This window comes from Haematobia irritans, chromosome 1 (assembly GCF_050003625.1).
Source record: "Haematobia irritans isolate KBUSLIRL chromosome 1, ASM5000362v1, whole genome shotgun sequence".
In the NCBI taxonomy this organism is placed as follows: Eukaryota; Metazoa; Arthropoda; class Insecta; order Diptera; family Muscidae; genus Haematobia; species Haematobia irritans.
Window position 1 is genome coordinate 71,790,044 of NC_134397.1, and position 9,392 is coordinate 71,799,435.

A 9,392-nucleotide genomic window follows, 5' to 3' on the forward strand; every position below is an offset into this window, starting at 1 on the left:
TGGAATTCACTCTTCAGTTGTCAAAATGCCGTCCAAGCAAGAAGAGCAGCGTATCAAAATTTTGCTCGCGCATCGCGAAAATCCGAGCTAATCGCACGCAAAGCTGGCAAAATCGCTAAAAGTTGCCAAATCAACCGTTACAAATGTAATTAAAGTGTTTGGGGAACGTTTGTCGACAGCCAGGAAGTCTGGATCGGGAGGAAATCGAAAACCGGAAGCCGCTGATACGACAAAGAGAGTTGCCGGTAGTTTCAAGCTAAACCCTAACCTCTCTCTCCAAGATGCCGCAAATAAGCTGGGTGTATCGTCTACAACCGTGCATCGAGCGAAAAAACGAGCCGGACTATCGACTTACAAGAAGGTAGTGACTCCAAATCGCGATGATAAACAAAATACTACGGCCAAAGCGCGATCCCGGAGGCTGTACACGACGATGCTGACGAAGTTTGACTGCGTGGTAATGGACGACGAAACCTACGTCAAAGCCGACTACAAGCAGCTTCCGGGACAGGGGTTTTATACGGCAAAAGGAAGGGGAAAGGTAGCAGATATTTTCAAGCACATAAAACTGTCAAAGTTCGCAAAAAAATATCTGGTTTGGCAAGCCATCTGTACCTGTGGCTTGAAAAGCAGCATTTTCATAGCTTCCGGGACTGTCAACCAAGAAATTTACGTGAAAGAGTGTTTGAATAAACGTCTGCTGCCTTTCCTGAAGAAACACGGTTTTTCCATACTGTTTTGGCCGGACTTGGCATCTTGCCATTACGATAAAAAGGCCATGGAGTGGTACGCTGCCAACAACGTGCAGGTGGTTCCCAAGTACAAGAACCCTCCCAACACGCCAGAGCTCCGCCCAATTGAGAAATACTGGGTTATTGTCAAGCGGAACCTAAAGAAGACCAAAAAAACTGCTAAGGACGAGCAGCAGTTCAAGGCAAACTGGCTTTCTGCGGCGAAGAAGGTGGACAAGGTGGATGTACAAAATCTGATGGCAGGGGTCAAGGGTGAGGCCCGGCAATTCGGATTTGGAAAAGCGAAAGCCTAACTGAATATTTTTCCTGAATTTTATACTAATTGAACTTGAAAAAGAAATTTAATTTGATTTTTTAAATAAACGATTTCACCGATTTACACGCGTTTTCCCTTAACCAAATTTTGACCGTATCACCCTTTATATTAGACAAAAAAGGTATGTATAGGTAAGTCTACAAATAATTACGAATCGATATGGACTTTTGCACGGTACGTAGAGAGCCAAAATTGGGGGCTATATACAATTATGAACTTGATATGGACCAATTTTTGTGAGGGCTATACATATATAACTATAGACCTAGTTGGGCATGGTTGTTAACGGCCATATAACATACTAGCACAATGTACCAAATTTCAACTGATTCGGATGAAATTTGCTCCTCCAAGTGGCTCCAAAACCAAATCTCGGGATCGGTTTATATGGGAGCTATATATATTTGTTGGATACCATATACTAACATCACGTACCAAATTTCAACCGAATCGGATGAATTTTGCTCTTCCAAGGGGCTCCGGAGGTCAAATCAGGGGATCGGTTTAACAGGTTGGCTGATAAGTCCCCGGTCTGACACATAGATGGCGTCGCTAGTATTAAATGCATATTAATTTTATATAGTACCAACCTTCAAATGATTCGTGTCAAAATTTGACGTCTGTAAGTCAATTAGTTCGTGAGATAGAGCGTCTTTTGTAAAGCAACTTTTGTTATTGTGAAAAAATCGAAAAAAAGCAATTTCGTGTTTTGATAAAATATTGTTTTCTGAAGGGAAACAATACGGTGGAAGCAAAAACTTGGCTTGATAATGAGTTTCCGGACTCTGTCCCAGGGAAATCAACAATAATTGATTAGTATGCAAAATTCAAGCGTGGTGAAATGAGCACGGAGGACGGTGAACGCAGTGGACGCCCGAAAGAGGTGGTTACCGACGAAAACATCGTATAATTCATCAATATTTGGATATGCGGAAGCTCTGTGCAAAATGGGTGCCACGCGAGCTCACATTTGACCAAAAACAACAACGTGTTGATGATTCTGAGCGGTGTTTGCAGCTGTTAACTCGTAATACACCTGAGTTTTTTCGTCGATATGTGACAATGGATGAAACATGGCTCCATCACTACACTCCTGAGTCCAATCGACATTCGGCTGAGTGGACAGCGACCGGTGAACCGTCTCCGAAGCGTGGAAAGACTCAAAAGTCCGCTAGCAAATAATGGCCTCTGTTTTTAGGGATGCGCATGGAATAATTTTTAATGATTGTCTTGAGAAGGGAAAAACCATCAACAGTGACTATTATAAGGCGTTATTGGAGCGTTTGAATGTCGAAATGGCGGCAAAACGGCCCCATATGAAGAAAAAAGTGTTGTTCCACCAAGACAACGCACCGTGCCACAAGTCATTGAGAACGATTGCAAAAATTCATGAATTGGGCTTCGAATTGCTTCCCCACCCACCGTCTGGCCTCCAGCGACTTTTTCTTGTTCTCAGACCTCATAAGGATGCTCGCAGGGAAAAAAATTTGGCTGCAATGAAGAGTTGATCGCCGAAACTGAGGCCTATTTTGAGGCAAAACCGAAGGAGTACTACCAAAATGGTATCAAAAAATTGGAAAATTGGAATCCTGCTAAAGATATGCGGATATGTTCTGGGTTTCACGTGAAACACTTGTGGGGAATTGTTCCCGTCGGGATTCTTCTGTAAGCTACAAAATTTCTATAATTTTTTTTGTCAAAATTTTATTTCTATAGAAAATATTGTCAAAATTTTATTGCTATAGAAAATTTTATCAAAATTGTATTTCTATAGAAAATTTTCTCAAAATTTTATTTCTATAGGAAGGAATAATATTTTGAAAAAATTTTCGATAGAAATAAAATTTGTACAAAATTTACTATAGAAATGAAATTTTGAGAAAATTTTTGAGAATAACGCTCTGAAAAAAAAATTCTATAGAAATAAAATTTTGAGAAAATTTTCTACAGAAATAAAATTTTGGGAAAATTTTCTATAAATTCAATATTTTAAAAAAAATTTAATTTTTGTGTTATATCATACTATCAAAGTCCACTGTGAGTACACGCAAAAAAAATAATTCTTTCCTCCCAAACGAAATTTTAGACAAACAAACTTCGTTTCTCATTTGCTTTTCGCTGTAAGGAAGTTTAATTTTGTGATAAACGTTTATTCTTTTCCAGGATGTAAAAACAATTTCATAAAGACTAACTCAAAAAAACAATCTTTTTTCCCTCACATCTTTCTCTTCCACGAGGTTTTTTTAGTTCTTAGCGCCTTTTTCTGTAATACAAACAATGTAGAAGAAATTATTCGATATTATAATTTTTTTTTATAGTTTACCTTTCGCCAGGACGGAGAATCGAACCGCGGATCATGCAATTTGTAAGCCAACACACTATCCACTGAGCTATGTTGCTGTTATTGTCATCAATAGACAATTATCCAAATGAGTTATATTTATATAGCATAGCTTGCGGCACCCACGAGCCGATTAAACAAACTTTATTTAACAGGAACATACATTTAGTTGGGCACCGTGGAGCAGTGGTTATAAGTTACATTTATATAGCATAGTTTGCAGCGCCCACGAGCCCATGCAAACATAACATTATTTAACAGAAACATACATTTGTTGGCCACGTGGAGCAGTGGTTAGCATGTCTGCCTTGCATTCAAAGTTTCGTCGGATCAATCCCTGCTCCGACCGAACACCATTTTTTTTGTTTTAATTTACACATTTATTTTTATACTATATTAAATTTTTATAATGAAACTTCGAAATGTGGGTTATTAAAGATTTACAGTCAGAAACAGTGCTTGATATAAATGAAACGAAAGCTTTTGATAAAATATTATTTTTTTATTGCAAAAATAACAATTTTGTAATAAAAAACTGTTTTTGGTATAAAAGTTTGAAATTTTGGAAGGAATTCAAAAACGCTAACAAAAGAAGAACGTGGAGTCGAGTATAAACATACATAAATAATTTTATAATGCACACATAAATTTATTTAGGCGTGAACAGTTTTTTACTAGCATTTTAAATGCATTTAAAACTTATCGTGTTTTGTACTTAATTTAATTTTTACCTTTAAGGCCGGTATTAAGTTGGCATTTTCGCTCTAAAATGTCCCTGTTTTGCCTTTTATTTTTCTTTAATAATTCATGTTAAAGAAAATAAACTTTTTCAATTGTTTTAGCTGCAAAACTCGAACTTAATTCCCGCTTTTATATTTGAAGGTGTCCGTCAACTTCTCTTGGACTACTTATTAATAAAGAGGAACTAAACTTTGTTTTTATACATTTTACTGTTTAATTTGTCACTATTACCTCCTTTTTTCATTTTACTGTTCCAACTCTAAAAAAAAGTATAGTGCCTTTTCGTTATTTTTATGAAGATCCCTTTGTAATTTTTGTATATTTATCACCGTTTTTTTTTTTTTAAATTTCTTTTGCCTGAATATTTTGACTTACTCCTCGTACTCGATTTCTTTTAACGAACCAAGAAAAAAAAATTGTGCCCATAATGCCAAAATGATAAACAAAACACATGTCCACACATATATTACATAAAATGCTGCTCTCAAGGCGAAAACACATGTCTTTTTTTTCAAATGTCTATTCTCTTGGTTCCGAATGTCTATTCTCTTTACTCGGAATACTCATTCTAATATTCAAATTAAATAATATTTAGACTTAAGCATTTCCCATTCCCTTAGGGGGTACTGAAATTCCCTTTGGTGAGTGTGCAAAATACCTTGGCGTTATTTTGGACAGGAAGCTGAATTTTAGGCTTAATATTGAAGAGAGGGCGAGAAAAGCCACGGTAGCTTTGTACTCGTGCAAAAAGGCAATAGGGAAAAAGTGGGGACTAAAACCAAAAATTGTGCATTGGCTATACACGGCAGTAGTTAGACCTATAATGCTATATGGTGTTGTAGTCTGGTGGCCAGGACTTCAGAAACCGACTTGTTTAGATAAAGTTCAGCGTATGGCGAGCTTATGTATCTCAGGCGCATTTAGTAAGATAGGAACAGACTCCCTTAATGTCATGCTACATCTATTGCCTTTAGACATTTTGGCCAAACAGTCAGCTGCAACAACGACTGTGCGGTTGCGCGAGCTATCGCTGTGGTCGGAAAAAATGTACGGTCATAGTTCGGTCCTCAAAGTAATGCCAGATGTGCCTAACGTAGTGGATTACACCCTGGCAAAACCACTTTTCGACAAAAAGTTTGAAACTCTAATTCCCAACAGTGAGGCGTGGTGTACACAGACCCCGGGGAATAAAAGATATATAGATTTCTATACTGATGGCTCCAAATTGAATGGACAAGTGGGGTTCGGAGTATATTCTAAAGATCTGGAAATTCGAATAGCGAAAAGATTACCTAATCACTGTAGTGTTTTTCAGGCTGACATATTGGCAATAAGAGAGGTGGTGAATTGGCTGAGAAGTAATGTTCCAACAAATATTGGCATTAATATATACTCAGACAGTCAACCTGCAATAAAATCCTTGGACTCTGTGTTCCTTAACTCGAAAACGGCCATAGACTGCCGCAAATCTCTCAACGAGTTGGCTGAGCAGTACAATATTCACCTAATATGGGTGCCTGGCCATAGGAACATACCGGGGAACTGCGAAACAGATGTGTTAGCAAGGCTAGGAACTAGAATCTGTTGGTATAACTCTGGCCACCTGCAAGCTCTTACTGCGTGAGAAGGCTGTTATGATGGCCAATATTCGGGAAAATTGCAAGGGTTGTAGCGACACCAAGCAAATATGGCCCCATTTAAACTTAACCCGCACACTAGATATGCTAGTGTTCTCAAGGCGTCACATAGCACTCCTGATATCTGCTATAACGGGTCGCTGCCTGATAGGCGAATTTGCAAAAACTATAGGTGCTATTGTATAGAATCACTATTGTAAAGGGTGATTCTTTTGAGGTTAGGATTTTCATGCATTAGTATTTGACAGATCACGTGGGATTTCAGACATGGTGTCAAAGAGAAAGATGCTCAGTATGCTTTGACATTTCATCATGAATAGACTTACGATCTGCCACAACGTCGAATTTTCAGTGAATGGGCCCTAGAAAAGTTGGCAGAAAATCCGCTTTTTTATCGACAAATTTTGTTCAGCGATGAGGCTCATTTCTGGTTGAATGGCTACGTAAATAAGCAAAATTGCCGCATTTGGAGTGAAGAGCAACCAGAAGCCGTTCAAGAACTGCCCATGCATCCCGAAAAATTCACTGTTTGGTGTGGTTTGTACGCTGGTGGAATCATTGGACCGTATTTTTTCAAAGATGCTGTTGGACGCAACGTTACGGTGAATGGCGATCGCTATCGTTCGATGCTAACAAACTTTTTGTTGCCAAAAATGGAAGAACTGAACTTGGTTGACATGTGGTTTCAACAAGATGGCGCTACATGCCACACAGCTCGCGATTCTATGGCCATTTTGAGGGAAAACTTCGGAGAACAATTCATCTCAAGAAATGGACCGGTAAGTTGGCCACTAAGATCATGCGATTTGACGCCTTTAGACTATTTTTTGTGGGGCTACGTCAAGTCTAAAGTCTACAGAAATAAGCCAGCAACTATTCCAGCTTTGGAAGACAACATTTCCGAAGAAATTCGGGCTATTCCGGCCGAAATGCTCGAAAAATTTGCCCAAAATTGGACTTTCCGAATGGACCACCTAAGACGCAGCCGCGGTCAACATTTAAATGAAATTATCTTCAAAAAGTAAATGTCATGGACCAATCTAACGTTTCAAATAAAGAACCGATGAGATTTTGCAAATTTTATGCGTTTTTTTTTAAAAAAAAAAGTTATCAAGCTCTTAACAAATCACCCTTTATGAGCTGTCATGATGTGGAGAAAAAGGAATCAATTAAACACCACTTGTGTGAGTGTCCTGCTTTTTGTATAAGGCGTAAGCGAATTTTAGGAGCATATAGCTTTAGATTACTGGCTGACCTGGAAAACGTTAACTTAAGCAGTTTGTTAATGTTTTTGGAGCAATCTGGTTGGTTCCACAAAAGTAAATAATAGAGAAGGTTCAGTGGTTAAGACTAGAAGTGCCCATATGTAATATGTACTTTTAGTTAAATGTGGCATCACAATGGACTGAATAGTCTAAGTGAGCCTGGAATTTAATCGGGCTGCCACTTTAACCTAACCTAGACTTAAGCATATAAAATTTTTCGCCTTATCATAAAACAGTTTTCCGAAACAACATACAAGCGGTTTCATAGAAATTGCTCTCTTTTGATTCTCTCGCTGTGTTATGTTGATATCTTTCGTAAACCTTCCCAGTTTCCATCTCTATTTCTTTCTTTATACTCTCTCTCTCTCTCTGTCGCTCCCTGAATAAAATATCACAACATATATATGTTTACTCGATATTTGTAAATTTATGTATGTTTACATTCACACATATTATTTTTATGAAACATTCTTGCCCCAAACATAATATATTCTAACATTTAGTGATAGTTTAGGAACATTACATGTTTGCACTTAAATATATTGTGTTAAAAAATTGTGCCCGAAACACATTTTGTTTATATCGGAACATATGGAAAACATATTTTTCTAACAGTGTATGAACTGTAAAATGTGTCTTTTTAAAGACTTAAAGTCAGAAAAGAATATTGCTTGCTATAAACGAAATGGACTGTGTTGTTGGTTCAAAAATAATTGTTTTCATTGAAAAAATAAAAATTTTGTAACAAACGATTTTTTTGGTGATAAAAGTTTAAAATTTTCGAAGCAATTGAAAAAACTCTAACAAAAGAAAACGTTTTCGGTACACGTTTTTCAAACGTTTTTTTTTTCTTTGCGTGTGCAGGTCTTAAAACAGCCAGTAGAACTGGGAGGACTTCATTCACCAACGTCCTCCAACTAGCTTTTGGAACGCATACAGTGCCGCGTAGGCCTTCTTTAATCTAACAGCTGTATTCTCTAGTCTTTTTGCTTACGACATTTTTTCAATATGAATTCAGCAATGCTTCTAATAAAGCTATAGGAAAGGATGAGCTGCACGCAGAGAAGGAATATGATTACCCCAACCATGTTCCAAGAGCAAAATGTTACTATTTCACGGAAAACATGTAGCATGTTCGTCGAAACCATGTTCTTTTCTCGGAAATTATGTATCTGATTTCGGAAAGCATATTATGTTTGGCGAGAAAAGAATACATGGTCGCTGTGAAAAAGTAACATGATGCTCTTGAAACATGTTGGAGGTGATCATATTCCTTCTCTGGGTGTGGTTCTAGAAATTATTTAATTTGGAAAGATCATTTCTCGTATGTTATTTCTATTAGAAGTTAGTATATTATGTCCGTGTATAATCCCATGCAATATTCATTGAAGATAATTCAAAACACTCCCATGAAAGTCTTTTTTTTTATTGTAGGCCACCCACTAAATACACCAATAAAGTGACCTTTGCATGCAAATAACTATAGGAATTCCCTTTTTTGACTTATTAGCTTCATGAATTTTTAAAATATTCTCCATAAGTGCTCGAAATATGTATCATGCTATTGAAAGCAAAAACTACAAAAACAATGGATTATGAACCACACCCCATTGAGGTCAAAAAATTATGAAAATAGTTAACATACTTTTTGTGTTTTGCCAAAAAAAAAAGAGTACATAAATAAAGTACGATACTTATATGTATGTTATATGGAAGCTGAAAAACGAAAGGATTTATAATTATGTATATACGGATGCATGTTGTGATATTTACGAGACCATGTGGATATTGTAAGCATAAAATTGCTATACAAAAGACATGTATACGTAACTGAATCTCTTCTCTACCCAGTAAAACTATTGTCTCCAGAAAGTAATGAAAGTGGTGATTTTGGATCCGGAAGTAAAGCAAAACCGGATTGGAAGCAATGAATTTTACATGGGCTTGTTATAGAGCGGAAGTCATCCTGTAAAACATCAGCTGCTTTTATTTCTCATTATAAAAACAAGTAAGGAAAGTCTAAAGTGGGACGGGGCCGACTATATTATACCCTTCATCACTATGTATACCAACATTTTTGATACCATCGTGACACCTTCAAATTTGTTAGGAGCTATATGAAGGTTTATATTCTCATATACAAATATTTAAATATGAACCGATTTGGACAAAATTTTGTAAACTTTCACAAAATGTCTAGACTCAAAATTTAAATTGGTTTATGACCGGGACGGACCACAATGTTAGTAAAAAACAAGTAAGTAAAGTCTAAAGTCGGGCGGGGCCGACTACATTATACCCTGCACCACTTTGTAGATCTAAAATTTCGATACCATATCA